Genomic DNA, 16,611 nt, shown 5'->3' on the forward strand with positions numbered 1-16,611 from the left:
GTTCATTCAAGAAACCACTATACCTTAACGACCTATTTGGAAATTAAATAAAAATTGAAGTTGAATAAAAAAATTACTTGAATAAAAAAGGAAGCTGAATAGAAATAAATATCGAAATTGCAGAAAATTAAAATTGGAACTTCAATCAAAAAACCACTATACCTTAACGATCTATTTGGAAATTAAATAAAAAAAGGAAGTTGAATAGAAAAATAACATGAATAAAAATGGAAGTAGAATAAAAATAAAAATGGAAGTTGCAGAAAAGTAAAAATGGAAGTTCATTCAAGAAACCACAATACTTTCACGATCTATTTGGAAATTAAAAAAGAAAAGGAAGTTTAATAGAAAAGGAAATTGACTAAAAATGGTAGTTGAATAAAAATAAAAATGAAAGTTGCATAAAATTAAAAATGGAAGTTCAATCCAAAAACCACTATACCTTAACGATCTATTTGGAAATTATATAGAAGAGGAAGTTGAATAGAAAAATAACTTGAATAAAAATGGAAGTTGCAGAAAATTAAAAATGGAAGTTCATTCAAGAAACCACTATGCCTTAACGATCTATTTGGAAATTAAATAAAAAAGGAAGTTGAATAGAACAGAAACTTGAATAAAAATGGAAGTGGAATAAAAATAAAAATGGAAGTTGCAAAAAATTAAAAATGGAAGTTCATTCATGAAACCAGTATACCTTAACGAGCTATTTGGAAATTAAATAAAAATGGAAGTAGAATAAAAATAAAAATGGAAGTTGCAAAAAATTAAAAATGGAAGTTCCTTCAAGAAACCACAATACCTTAATGATCTATTTGAAAATTAAATAAAAAAGGAAGTTTAAAAGAAAAGCAAATTGAATAAAAATGGAAGTCGAATAAAAATAAAATTGAAAGTTGCATAAAATTAAAAATGGAAGTTCAATCCAGAAACCACTATACCTTAACGATCTGTTTGGAAATTAAATAAAAAAGGAAGTTGAATAGAAAAATAACTTGAATAAAAATGAAAGTTGAATAAAAATAAAAATGGATGTTGCAGAAAATTAAAAATGGAAGTTCATTGAAGAAACCACTATACCTTAACGATCTGTTTGGAAATTAAATAAAAAAGAAAGTTGAATAGAAAAATAACTTGAATAAAAATGGAAGTGGAATAAAAATAAAAATGGAAGTTGCAGAAAATTAAAAATGGAAGTTCATTCAAGAAACCACAATAGTTTAACGATCTATTTGGAAATTAAAAAAAAAAAGGAAGTTTAACAGAAAAGCAAATTGAATAAAAATAGAAGTTGAATAAAAATAAAAATGAAAGTTGCATAAAATTAAAAATGGAAGTTCAATCCAGAAACCATTATACCTTAACGATCTATTTGGAAATTTAAAAAAAAAAATGAAGTTTAATCAAAAAGTAAATTGAATAGAAATTGAAGTTGAATAAAAATAAAAATGAAAGTTGCATAAAATTGACAAAGAAAGTTCAATCCAAAAACCACTATACCTTAACGATCTATTTGGAAATTAAATAAAAAATGAAGTTGAGTAAAAAGAAACTTGAATAAAAAAGGAAGCTAAAAAAAAATAAAAATGAAAGTTGCAGAAAATTGAAAATGGAAGTTCATTCAAGAAACCACTATACCTTAACGATCTATTCGGATATTAAATAAAAAAGGACGTTTAATAGAAAAGTATATTGAATAAAAGTGGAAGTTGAATAAAAATAAAAATGAAAGTTGCATAAAATTAAAAATGGAAATTCAATTGAGAAACCACTATTCCTTAATGATCTATTTGGAAATTAATTAAAAAAGGAAGTTAAATAGAAAAGTAAATTGAATAAAAACGGAAGTCAAATAAAAATAAAAATGGGAGTTGCAGAAAATCAAAAATGGAAATTCATTCAAGAAAACACTATACCTTAAGGATCTATTTGGAAATTGAATAAAATCGGAAGTTTAATGGAAAAGTAAATTGAATAAAAATGGAAGTGGCAGAAAATTAAAAATAGAAACTCATTCAAAAAACCACTATACCTTAACGATCTATTTGGAAATTAAATTAAAATGGAAGTTAAATAGAAAATTAAATTGAATAAAAATGGAAGTTGAATAAAAATAAAAGTGAAAGTTGCTTAAAATTAAAAATGGAAGTTCAATCCACAAACCACTATACCTTAACGATCTATTAGGATATTAAATAAAAAAGGAAGTTGAATGGAAAAGAAACTTCAATAAAAAAAGAAGTTGAATAGAAATAAAAATGGAAGTTGCAAAAAATTAAAGTTGGAAGTTCATTCAAGAAACCACTATACCTTAACGACCTATTTGGGAATTAAATAAAAATTGAAGTTGAATAAAAAAATTACTTGAATAAAAAAGGAAGTTGAATAGAAATAAAAATCGAAATTGCAGAAAATTAAAATTGGAACTTCAATCAAAAAACCACTATACCTTAACGATTTATTTGGAAATTAAATAAAAAAAAGGTAGTTGAATAGAAAAATAACAAGAATAAAAATGGAAGTAGAATAAAAATAAAAATGGAAGTTGCAGAAAAGTAAAAATGGAAGTTCATTCAAGAAACCACAATACTTTCACGATCTATTTGGAAATAAAAAAAAAAAAGGAAGTTTAATAGAAAAGGAAATTGACTAAAAATGGAAGTTGAATGAAAATAAAAATGAAAGTTGCATAAAATTAAAAATGGAAGTTCAATCCAAAAACCACTATACTTTAACGATCTATTTGGAAATTAAATAGAAAAGGAAGTTGAATAGAAAAATAACTTGAATAAAAATGGAAGTTGCAGAAAATTAAAAATGGAAGTTCATTCAAGAAACCACTATGCCTTAACGATCTATTTGGAAATTAAATAAAAAAGGAAGTTGAATAGAACAGAAACTTGAATAAAAATGGAAGTGGAATAAAAATAAAAATGGAAGTTGCAGAAAATTAAAAATGGAAGTTCATTCACGAAACCAGTATACCTTAACGAGCTATTTGGAAATTAAATAAAAATAGAAGTTTAATAGAAAAATAACTTGAATAAAAATGGAAGTAGAATAAAAATAAAAATGGAAGTTGCAAAAAATTAAAAATGGAAGTTCCTTCAAGAAACCACAATACCCTAACGATCTATTTGGAAATTAAATAAAAAAAGAAGTTTAATAGAAAAGCAAATTGAATAAAAATGGAAGTCGAATAAAAATAAAAATGAAAGTTGCATAAAATTAAAAATGGAAATTCAATCCAGAAACCACTATACCTTAACGATCTGTTTGGAAATTAAATAAAAAAGGAAGTTGAATAGAAAAATAACTTGAATAAAAATGAAAGTTGAATAAAAATAAAAATGGAAGTTGTAGAAAATTAAAAATGGAAGTTCATTGAAGAAACCACTATACCTTAACGATCTATTTGGAAATTAAATAAAAAAAAAAGTTGAATAGAAAAATAACTTGAATAAAAATGGAAGTGGAATAAAAATAAAAATTGAAGTTGCAGAAAATTAAAAATGGAAGTTCATTCAAGAAACCACTATACCTTAACGATCTATTTGGAAATTAAATAAAAAAGGAAGTTGAATTGAAAAGTAACTTGAATAAAAATGGAAGTTAATTAAAAATTAAATTATAAGTTGCAGAAAATTAAAAATAGAAATTCATTTAAGAAACCACTATACCTTAACGATCTATTTGGAAATTAAATAAAAAAGGAAGTTTAATAGAAAAGTAAATTGTTTAAAAATGGAAGTCGAATAAAAATAAAAATGAAAATTGCATAAAATTAAAAACGGAATTTCATTCAAGAAACCACTATACCGTAACGATATATTTGGAAATTAAATAAAAAATAAAGTTTAAGAGAAAAGTAAATTGAATAAAAATGGAAGTTGAATAAAAATAAAAGTGAAAGTTGCATAAAATTAAAAATGGAAGTTCCATCCATAAACCACTATACCTTAACGATCTATTTGGAAATTAAATAAAAAAGGAAGTTGAATGGAAAAGAAACTTGAATAAAAAAAAAAGTTGAATACGAATAAAAATGGAAGTGGCAAAAAATTAAAATTGGAAGAGCATTCAAGAAAAAACCACTATACCATAACGACCTATTTGAAAATTAAATAAAAAATGAATTAGAATAGAAAAATGACTTGAATAAAAAAGGAAGTTGAATAGAAATAAAAATCGAAATTGCAGAAAATTAAATTTGGAAGGTCATTGAAAAAACCACTATACGTTAACGATCTATTTGGAAATTAAATAAAAAAGGAAGTTGAATAGAAAAATAACTTGAATAAAAATTGAAGTGGAAAAAAAATAAAAATGAAAGTTGCAGAAAAGTAAAAATGGAAGTTCATTCAAGAAACCACAATACTTTAACGATCTATTTGGAAATTAAATAAAAAGGAAGTTTAACAGAAAATGAAATTGACTAAAAATGGAAGTTGAATAAAAATAAAAATGAAAGTTTCATAAAATTAAAAATGGAAGTTCAATCCAAAAACCATATGCCTTAACGATCTACTTGGAAATTAAATAGAAAAGGAAGTTGAATAGAAAAATAACATGAGTAAAAATGGAAATTGAATAAAAATAAAAATGGAAGTTGTAGAAAATTAAAATGGGAAGTTCATTCAAGAAACCGCTATACCTTAACGATCTGTTTGGAAATTAAATAAAAAAGGAAGTTTAATAGAAAAAGTAAATTGAATAAAACTAGAAGTTGAATAAAATTAGAAATTAAAGTTGCAGAAAATTAAAAATGAAAGTTCATTCAAGAAACCACAATACCTTAACGATCTACTTGGAAATTAAATAAAAAAGAAAGTTTAATTGAAAAGCAAATTGAATAAAAATGGAAGTTGAATAAAAATAAAAATGAAAGTTGCATAAAATTAAAAATGGAAGTTCATTCAAGAAACCACTATCCCTTAACGATCTATTTGGAAATTAAATAAAAAAAGGAAGTTTAATAGAAAAATAACTTGACTAAAAATGGAAGTGGAATAAAAATAAAAATGGAAGTTGCAGAAAATTAAAAATGGAAGTTCAATCAAGAAACCACTATACCTTAACAATCTATTTGGAAATTAAATAAAAAAGAAAGTTTAGTAGAAAAGTAAATTGAATAAAAATGGAAGTTGGATAAAAATAAAAATGAAAGTTTCATAAAATTCAAAATGGAAGTACAATCCAGAAACCACTATACCTTAACGATCTGTTTGGAAATTAAATAAAAAAAGAAGTTGAATAGAAATAAAAATGGAAGTTGCAGAAAATTAAAAATAGAAGTTTATTCAATAAACCACTATACCATAACGATCTATTTGGAAATTAAATAAAAAAAACGAAGTTTAATTGAAAAGTAAATTGAATAAAAATGGAAGTTGAATAAAAATAGACATGAAAGTTGCAGAAAATTAAAAATGGAAGTTCATTCACGAAACCACCATACCTTAACGATCTATTTGGAAATTAAATAAAAAAGGAAGTTTAATAGAAAAGTAAATTGAATAAAAATGGAAGTTGAATAGAAATAAAAATGGAAGTTGCAGAAAATTGAAATTGGAAGTTCATTCAAGAAACCACTACACCTCAACGATCTATTTGGAAATTAAATAAAAAAGGAAGTTCAATAGAAAACTAACTTGAATAAAAATGGAAGTAGAATAAAAATAAAAATGGAAGTTGCATAAAATTTAAAATGGAAGTTCATTCAAGAAACCACTATACCTTAACGATCTATTTGGAAATTAAATAAAAAAGGAAGTTTAATAGAAAAGCAAATTGAATAAAAATGGAAGTTGAATAAAAATAAAAATGAAAGTTGCACAAAATTAGAAATGGAAGTTCAATCCAGAAACCACTATACCTTAACGATCTATTTGGAAATTAAATTAAAAACGGAAGTTGAGTAGAAAAGAAACTTGATCGAAAAAAGAAGTTCAATAAAAATAAAAATGAAAGTTGCAGAAAATTAAAAATGGAAGTTCATTCAAGAAACAACTATACCTTAACGATCTATTTGGAAATTAAATAAAAAAGAAAGTTGAATTGAAAAGTAACTTGAATAAAAATGGAAGCTGCAGAAAATTAAAAATGGAAATTCAGTCAAGAAACCACTATACCTTAACGATCTATTTGGAAATTAAATAAAAAAGGAAGTTGAATAGAAAAGAAACTTGAGAAAAAATGACGTTGAATAGAAATAAAAACGGAAGTTGCAGAAAATTAAAATTGGAAGTTCATTCAAGAAACCACTTGTAGACACCCCATTTTTGACCGACCTTAAGACTTAGGCGTCACCGATTGAGCGCTTGGTGATGTTCCATAATGTGTTCGTTCAGAAGTTTCAGAGTCGCGGCCGTAAGCCCTGCCTCCGGACTTCCGAACCCTTTTCTGTGCCTTGTCTCGGTTTGCGAACCAGACTCGGTTTTCTCTGTTTCTTTTCCTGAAGGGAGGGAGAGGTCCCGTAGTCCATCTCTCAATGTCCGTAGGCTACATTTGGTGGCCGTAGGCCATTTTGCCCATTTCGGAGTCCGATTCCCGGTTTTCGGAGCCGTCAGGCCGTGTGCCTCGGTTCGGGACCGCTTAACCATCTCCTATTGCTCTGATTTTTGGCATACATCTTATTTCATCCATTTTGAGGGACACTGGGGGCTGAGAAGCCCACTTCGAGGTCGAATACAATTTTCGATGCTTAACAGCCCATTTCCGGGACCCCGAACTGCGTGTTTTGGCTCCGGAATATTCGTTTTGCAATGGTTTTCGCTCATTTTTGGCAGGTACCTCTGTTTTATCCCGAAGAAGGTCACTGAAGGGTGGGAGGCCAGCAATTGTTGCAGCAACCAGTTATCTCTCCTCCCGAGCCTCCCGGCGCCCGTTTTTCGCACTTCCGGGCTAATGTTGAATACCTTAGAGCTAGCGTTGCCAACTTTCAACCACATATCTGTGATCTACACATCTGGGAGGCCCCTAAAAGTTCATGGCCGGCCATTAAGGTCGCCTGACCCTTTTGACCCTTTTCTTCCGGGCTAATGTTGAACCCCTTGGACCTTTTTTCTTGAACTTTGAACCACATATCTGTGATCTACACATCTGGGAGGCCCCTAAAAGTTCATGGCCGGCCATTAAGGTCACCTGACCCTTTTGACCCCCTCTTTCCGAGCCATTGTTGAACCCCTTGGGCCCACTTTCTTGAAATTTCAATTACATGGTTGTGTTGTACACACATAGGGCTACCTCCCCAATACTTGGCCGGCCAGAAAAGCTGGTTGACCCTTTTGACCCCTAGCCGGCCGGCTAGGGGGTGTGGCCGGCCGGCCACCTCCGGCCAAAGTGAGCGGCCGGCCGTGCTCTCCTCACTGTGCCCTTTCCAGCTGTGGGGCAATATCCCCCAGATATTTTCTGTATCCGGGGGATATTTTGGGAGAGAGTTTTCCTCTCCATTTGACCCCCCTTTTACACCCCTTTCTTGACCATATAAACCAGCTGAGGGTCTTCTTCATAGAGGTTAGAAAAATTCTTCTCCAAGCATAAACCCTAAACTCCATTGTCTTCTTCTTCAATTCTTCAAAAAACCCTAACTTTTTAACCTTCATTCCTTCTACACCACCAAGCTCCACCACCACCATCTCATTTCCAGCAGCTAGGAGGGATTCTTGAAGGCTAAAGAAGCTGCAAATCAACCCAAGAAGCAACAAAAGTTTGGATCTTCAAGGGTAAGTTACACTTTGATCCTTTTGACCCTTTCCTTTGATCTATTTCTAAGCCTCATCTCTTTTTGGTTTCAAGCTTCGGCCCTAACTGAAAAGGGCCATATTTTGGGCTCATCTTCACTTCTCATTAAGGGCTCAACCCTGTTTGAGCCCTCCATAATACACTTGCTTCTTTGACCATCTTGTATGTCATAATTTTGCATGCTATTTTTGACCCATGAGCAATTTATTTTCGAGCATGTGGTAAACTGATTTAGGGCTTATTTTGAGCCCCTCTTCAACATTAGAGAAGGGCTCAACATTGTTTGGTGTTTCCATATGTCACTTGTAGTTATATCCCCTATTTGGCCCCATTTTTGCATAAATTAGTAGCCCTCTTTGTTTCTGGTTTTGGACCTTGGTCCGAACTGAAAGTGGTCTTATTTTGGCCTATAATTCATGTTTCATTCACATTTTTTTTCTGTTTGGTGATTATTTTATACACTTCATGTTTTAGCACCTTTTGAGCCTTATTTTGCATCATATTTTTAGCATGTTTGTATACTGATTTTGAGGCTTCCATATACTGTAAATGTTCATATTTTTGGTCCATATTTAGTGTTGTAGAAGGAAATTTTTCAGTTTGGGTTTAGCTTATACCACTTGCTTCATTACCCCTATCTTGGTCCCTATTCTTGTATGCTATTTTTGCCATGCTTATACTTGCTGTTTAGCCATGTTTATAACTGGAAAAGTGCTTATTTTGGGACTGTCTAGCTTCTGTCTTTGCATTGCATGTCCATGTTGCGCATGTTTAGTATGGCGATGGGCCATTTCGGATGCCTAATGTTGCATTTCGGGTCATTTCCTTGCATTTCATGTCATTTCGCTTCATTTCGGGACTGTTTTCCCTCATATTTTGTTGCTGAAATTCCATTAGTATGCTTGCATATCATTTCCATGTCATTTCATATCATTTTATCATTGCCTCGGTTTGCGTGCCCGTGTGCACGCATTTCGAGGCACTTCATTTTCTGCCATCGGCATCCGATGTGAGTGTGGCTGAGGCTCACTCATGTTGGTATAAGCCCATTTGTCATTTCCATGTTATTTCATCACATTTTATCATTGCCTCGGTTTGCGTGCCCGTGTGCACGCATTTCGAGGCACTTCATTTTCATCCGCCGGCATCTTATGTGAGTGTGGCTGAGGCTCACTCATGTTAGTATAAGTTCATATTGCATTCTGTATGTCATATGCGTTGCGTATGCATTGCCTCGGTTTGCGTGCCCGTGTGCACGCATTTCGAGGCACTTTATTTTCTGCCATCGGCATCCGATGTGAGTGTGGCTGAGGCTCACTCATGTTGGTATAAGCCCATTTGTCATTTCCATGTCACTTTAGCACCGCCTCGGTTTGCGTGCCCGCGTGTACGTACTTCGAGGCATCTCATCTTCATTGCATCTGTCACCGCCTCGGTTTGCGTGCCCGTGTGCACGTACTTCGAGGCACCTCATTTGCATTGCATCTGTTATTGCCTCGGTTTGCGTGCCCGTGTGCACGCATTTCGAGGCATCTTATTTTCACTGCATTTACCATTACCTCGGTTTGCGCGCCCGTGTGCACGCATTTCGAGGCATCTCATTTTCAACATCCCGTCACTTTCTCGGTTTGCGTGCTCGCGTGCACGCATTTCGAGGCATCTCATTTCCATAGCATTCTGTATGTTAGGATTGTATCTTAGTTGCACTTCATGCATATCATGCATATTGCATCGTGTCCGGAATAGGAGTTAGCCCGGGCACGGGAAACGAGGTACATTTCGTACTCCGAGTGACGGAATGTGTCTCAATTTCCCAGTCACCGACACTCCGGATTATCCATGATGGAGTTAGGTTTTAGCTGTAGTTTCATGTGCATTCATCCTATATTGAGTTGTGCATTTCGACTCCTCGGCCATTATGCCTCGGCATGCGTGATTGGTGGCACGAGGATCGAGGTATGCATACATTTGTGAAAATACATTGCTATGCCCCTTTCCTGCTCTCTGTTGCAGCAAAACGAAGAATCAGCAACTTTTTTGGGGCTTGGCACGCATTTCAAGAACAGGTGTAAACAGAGGCTAATTGGGGCATTCCGGTGGATTTACGCGCAAGACAGTCCGGACATGCATCATCCACCAGAAGCGAGACAGTCCCTGGCTTGCACGCCAGTTTATTTGCTTTCTAGTTAATTCATTAATTAATTAGAATTCTGTAAATATTTTGGACTGTAATATTCTTTTATTTTGGGGACTGTAATATTTGGACTGTATTATTTATTCGGACCCTCCGAGTGAGGGCACAACTGTAATAAGTGTGCGTGAGTGTGATGTATGTCTTCCAGCCCCACGTCTTTCTCCCTTTTATTTATCCGCTTATGATGGTTAGATTAGGGCATATTTAAATTAGCATACAGTATGACAGCATGTTTGCATCATCCATCTGTATTGCATGCACCGGGCTCGGCGCATCATACTAACTGCATCGTACTTTCAATTCCGAGTTGAATACATGGTAGTTGTAGCATTTCATATACCATCTTAGAATAGCCGAGCCCACTATAGTTGCATTTTGCATGTGTTGCATTAGATATTTTTGTATACTTAGGATCATGCATGATTTCTAATAAATTTCTATTTTGGCTTGGAGTACTCGGTGAGTTTTTATGCTTTAGCATCCTTGCATGCGTGTGAGTGAATGCCATGATAGCATGCTTACCATGAGGCTATGTGCTTATCTGATATAACTGCCCGAATGCCTGTGGGTGAAGGCTGAGTTACTTAAATTGGAATAAATCATCAAATGTTTTAAACTTACCTGCGGGTAGCAAACCACTTTCAAAAACAAACATGAAATGTTTTGTTCTAATTCGGGCGATCCAGTCTATATTTATATGCTGTGAGCATCACATAGTAATCTAGGCTAATAACCGGGATAAGAACTCACAATGTTTTCAAAAATTGATATCATGGTTAGTAGAGGCCGGTCTATGACCGGGCGAGCGGGGGTGCTCACGAAGTGACCTTCCCCAATCGTACCCAAGTTCCCGAGCCGAGGCAACTTTGGTAATGACGGACACGTGGCCTTTTGGCACCGAGTCAGGGTTTCCTAAATTTCCCAAAATAAAATATTTAGGTGGCGACTCTGTATCTGGCAAAGCAGTCCATGTTTGGCACTTCTTTCAAAAATCTGTTTTCTCAAAACGATTTGCCGGATTTGGACTCTTTGGTTCAGACTTAGAACCGTGACTACGAAAAGTCGAGTCCGAGCTGTAGCGAGGTCCCCCGCGGGCTTGTTACAGTTTCTGGCGACTCTGCTGGGGATATAGAGAACTTGACTCGAACTCATGATATCTGTTTTTGATTACACTTGTGTGTTTCTTTGCGTTGCATTTGCATTGGTGCGCCTAGGACACCGTGTTTGCCATCTGCTATTCCTGAACGGTTTGCCGGAGGCTTGTCTTGTCAAGGCATGACCATAAGGCTGACCGGTTGTGGGCTCTGCCAGTATGGGAACACAAACCCCGGTTTTACCGGGGCACCCTCTTTGACCTTTCGACCTAGTGCATATTCGGATCCATAGTGACCATTCCAAATTAGGACAGGTTGCTTACCCGTTTATAGGTTGTTTGAAATCGCTGCGTGCATAGTGAAACCCTAGCTCCTGACAAAATAGGACAGGGAAACCCTACCCCAACATAGGGGTGTTTTTGCTCTCACTTATCTGTTATGTGCTTTAGAGTGCGTCTCTACAGGAATGCATGTATCAGTATATGAGTTTGGGCAACAGGCCTGCGGGCATCAATTCAGTATTGTCAGTATCAGGCCTGCGGGCATCAGTTCAGCATTGTGGGTATCAGACCTGCGAGCATCAGCCAGTATTTGAGAATCAGTTATCTGCGGGTATCAGATTCAATGTTAGGGGACAGTGATACAGGGATAATGACCAGTGTTTGAGGACAGTATGTTGTTCAGCTTTTTGACTGTGTGCCCGACTACGTGTCATGCATTTTATTTTAAGCTGTTGTGCTGTCCGTTTATCTGTTTATTTATTTCCTTTTCGCTTTATTTATCTTTTGCTAGGTCAGTTTTAGCACGATTGCTTCCAACCCAACAGGCATTCCCCAAGCACCTTGGACACGAGGTCGTCGACTCCACCGATCCGAGGATCTAATCGACGGACAGCCAGTGTTCCATTCTCTACCCCCTGTTACAAGAAGGAAGCAGAGAAAGCGCAGTATATCTGAGCAGAGAGCACCAGAACAGTGGTATCCCCCATTAGTGGACAGTTGGATTGAGATCCCCATTGAGTCAGATCTGCCAGTAGTTCAGACAAATCGAAACAGTATGACGGCACCGACAGGAGTTGAGGAAATGATGCGCCAAATGCAGGAAACTATGCGGGCCATGCAGCAGGATGCTGTCCGCCGAGATGAGCTTGCTAAGCAACAAGCTGAGATTATGACCCAACAGGCTGAGCTTATCACCCGACTGCAACAACAGAGCACAGCATCTGCTTCACACCAGATCCCTCCTCCAGCAGGAGCCCCATTACCTGAGAAGGCTCCTGTTATTCAGGACGTCCCTCCTAACACCCAGAATACCGTACCGGCTGTCCAAATTCTACAAGAGGACACGAGTCTTCCAACGGGGCCTATCCCACCCCCGATTCCACCACAACTGTCCAAAGTCCACACATCCAATCACCCGGACTCTCCATCCGAGGTCGAGGTTGATCAAACAGCTCTGAAATTGAGCAAATTGGAGAAGCTTTTCAAAAAATCCCAAGGGGCTAAGGCTATGCCGGATATCGGAGACGGATATACCGAGGAGGCCGTGACGCTCCCCGATAGATTCAAAATGCCACAAATAGACCGTTTTGACGGGACTGGTGACCCCATGGTCCATATCCGACTGTTTGCGGATATCTTGCGGCCAATGGGCCTTACACGACAACAGAAGCTCTCATTATTCGGCCGAACCCTGTCGGGTGTGGCCTCCCATTGGTATGCAAGATTATCGGATGAGGTGAAGAAGAATTGGGACGAGATGGCTGAGGCCTTTGTCACACAATATTCGTATAACACTCAGATCGAGATCACAACCCGTGATCTTGAAACAACAAGACAAGAGCCTAAGGAATCTTTCTCGGACTTTGTGATCCGATGGAGGGCAAAGGCGTCGACGATGACTTTAAGGCCCACTGACAGAGATCAAATCCGGATGATTGTGCGCAATCTCCATCCCAAGTTAATGCAAAGAATGATTGTGGTCCCCTTCCCTACTTTCGCAGATCTACACGATATGGGGGTGCAAATAGAAGATGCTATGAGGCAAGGCCTGTTTGACCAGGACATAGAACAGCCGAGGAGGACCTTTAACCGTAACAACAATGCAGGCCCGAGCGGCGCTGCTAATACAAGAGCCTCGGAAGTTGGCATGGTCACCACTACTCCCCCTCCCCCTCCAAGGCCCATGACTGCCACACCATTCTCCGGCGCGTCCGGAAGTAACTCACAAAACAACCGATTCCAACCCCGGGGCCAAAGAACCTTCACCCAACTATACATGCCCCTGTCCAAGGTTCTGGGAATACTGATCAGGAAAAATCATTTAAAACCCCTGGAACCAAAACCATTACCAAATCCACTTCCCCCCTCATATGACCCGTCAAAATATTGCGCATACCACCAACAACACGGTCATGATACCGACCGTTGTTACAGATTACGTCATGAGGTCCAAGATCTTATTGACAAACAGGTAATTGCGCCTCCTGATAAACCTAATGTCACAACTAACCCTCTTCCACCACATAACCAACCTCCCCCTCCCAACAGAATTAATTTCATCCAGACTGGGGTCGTGTCTTACGATCCTAGCATCTATATTACGCCCACCCACCTACCCAAGCCGGAGGTGCTCCTCCCCGCTTGCACTGACCTTTTGTGCATGGTGGACGTCTCCAAAACCCAATCGAAGCCGGTGGTGGTGACCATCGAAGACAAGGCAGGGCAGATTTTAGGAGAGAACGAGTCTGTTAAATCTGGGACTGGGCAGAATTTTGCTGAGGGAGCTTATGATCCGAGCAGGCACATCCTATCAACGAGCCGAAGTGGGCTAATTGTAGAATTTCCCGAGACAGGAGAATTGTGCATGATCCGAGAGGATGGATCTAGGCTATGGGCAGATGAGCCGACAACCATAGAGGAGGACTTGGCCAACTTGCAATTTCGCGATGATCAGGAGTTGGAGGACGCGTCCATTAACTGGAATGATTATGAGGGATCAGAGGAGGCCACTGGATGGCTTGAAGATCAACCGGATGCAGTGGGGGAAGCCCAATCAGAACAGAGCCCGGCAGAGGCAGAAATATCAGTTGTGGCCGGAACGGCCGAAAACCAAGTTGTACCGCCGGAGAGCGCCGGTGTTAAGAATTCCGCTCAGGACATGGGCATTACGGATGTGGGAACTGTTGAACAAACAACTGTACTGACGCAGTTGGAACAAGGAAAGTTTGAGGGAGCTGAGAGAGCCAGAAAGGCGAAGGGCCCTGAGGGGACCGAAAGTGCTGTGTGCACAAAGACAGACAATGCTGCGAGCATTTGGACAGAGAGCACTGAAAGTGCGAGTGGACTGGAGCCGGACAGATGTCTGTTGGCCGCCAGCGGAATGTGGTGGGAAGATGACGATTTGTGTCTTGCCCACACCGATGAAGACTGGGGAAATGGCTAACCAGATAATACTTGGTATCTTGATGAAGTGGACCACATGACAAGAAGTGGGCGGTACTTCAAGCCCCCACACCTAGACCAACCCGAAGCATCTGGGAAAGACAGAGAAGCGGAGAGACAGAAGGAGAAGCAGATTGAGGATGAAGCTGTGCTGAAACAGTTAAAGAAAATACAGGCAGACATCTCCATCTGGGGACTGCTAATGGCATCACGAGTGCACAGAGAAGCTGTCCTATCTGCCATGGACAAGTCGAAACTTTCCATAGACACCACGCCTGAACAGCTGGTTGGGCTGATTTTTCCGGGAGGAGGTTCCCCGGCATTAACTTTTTCAGACAAAGAGCTACCGCCTGAGGGTGCAAACCATAACAAGCCCCTCTACATCTCTGTGGAATGTAGAGATAAGTGGATACCGGTGGTACTTGTTGATACCGGGTCTGCGATTAATGTCTGCCCAACCAGAACGGCATATGCAATCGGGTTAAAACCCGCTGACTTCATCCCAACCACCCAAGTGATCAGGGCATATGACAATACCAGCAGAGAAGTGATGGGGACTGTTAAAATTCAAACTAAGGTTGGTCCAGGACAACACAGCATCGAATTTCATATCCTGGACGTTCCCGCAACCTTTAACTTACTATTAGGGCGACCGTGGTTGCACCAGGTCAAAGCAGTCTCTTCCACCCTACATCAAATGCTGAAATACCCTCACGGGAAAGGGGTGGCGATCGTTTTTGGGAATTCATCAATCCATCCGCCGCCGGAAGTGTCTACACCTGTCTTGGAGATCGAGCACGGCACGGAGGATGTGTTTTTGTCGGGGTTCACTTTGGCCGAGGCTCAAGTGGTGCAGAATGTCATGGCTGCAAATGAGGGCATGTATGTCAGTGCACAATCTATCTACCTCATGAACAAGCTAAAACATACCCCTGGGATGGGATTAGGGAGAAGTGGCCGGAAAGGCGTCTCAGTGTTGGCCGAAGTGCCACACAATCCTCACGCCTTTGGACTGGGTTATCTGCCCACCAAGGAGGATTGGGTGAGGAAAGGAAAAGAAATGGCCGGAAGAGCCAAGGCAAAGAGGGCTGGGAAGCCATTTGACTTAATACACAGGCCCATCTGGGGTACCCTAAACGGACGTTTCGTCCGGGAGGGGGAAGATTTTCCATTCTGCGGCTTCCCGGAGCCATGGCAAAACGCGGAGGGGAAGCGCGTACCTGGTTTTGAAATCTTCTTCGACATACAATTATCTGGGGATGACGTTGCCGAAGCGCAGACAGACCCACCAACTGAGGTTGAGCAATGTGAAACAGTGGATCCTGAGAGTACAGAGCTGGAAATGGGGGTAGCACTGGCGAGTCTACTATCAGATCCTCCGATCGGCCAAGAGTGCTTGGGGGATAACTCTTCGGTTTCTGTGATTGGAGATGAAATAGCTGCGGGCTTTCCAGCGCCGATCTTGGATGCATCTATCGCACCTTCTCTCATCTGGCAATATGAAGAAGGCTTTTTATCTAGCAGTTCCGGGTCAGGTAGTGAGCCGGAATCTGATTCTACCGAATCTTCTGCGCCAGAATCAGATTCCAGCTCGACTGAGTCTGAGTCCGGTATTCCTGGGGGTGATAACCCGGATACCACAGTCCTGTCTAGGTCGTCTTTTTCATTTTCTTTTGAGTCTGTTGTAACAGAGGAATCTGACGGCTTGGAAGTATTTAATGAGAATGATGTGGATGTGGTTTCCGAGTATTTTTCTGTGCCTTTGATTTATTGCTTAAATCAGGATTTTCAAAATTTTGATGAAAACAGCGAGGAAGAAATTCCCCCAGTTTTGCAACGATTAATCGATCAAGAGCAGGAAAGATTTGTTAAACCATTAATGGATGAAATCACTACTGTAAATGTTGGTACTGAGAAGGACCCGCGGCTGGTCCAGATCGGGTCCACGTTGTCTTCAGAGGAGCGCGAGCGCTTAGTCGCTTTATTAAAAGATTTTAAAGATGTTTTTGCGTGGTCCTATGAAGACATGCCTGGAATCGATCCTGAGATTGTACAGCACCGGATCCCTCTTGATCCAGAGGCCCGCCCTGTCAAAAAGAAGCTCAGAAGGATTCGCCCGGACTGGGCCCTCAAGATT

The sequence above is a fragment of the Camellia sinensis genome, chromosome 2, assembly GCF_055761805.1.
Source record: "Camellia sinensis isolate YWXY chromosome 2, ASM5576180v1, whole genome shotgun sequence".
In the NCBI taxonomy this organism is placed as follows: Eukaryota; Viridiplantae; Streptophyta; class Magnoliopsida; order Ericales; family Theaceae; genus Camellia; species Camellia sinensis.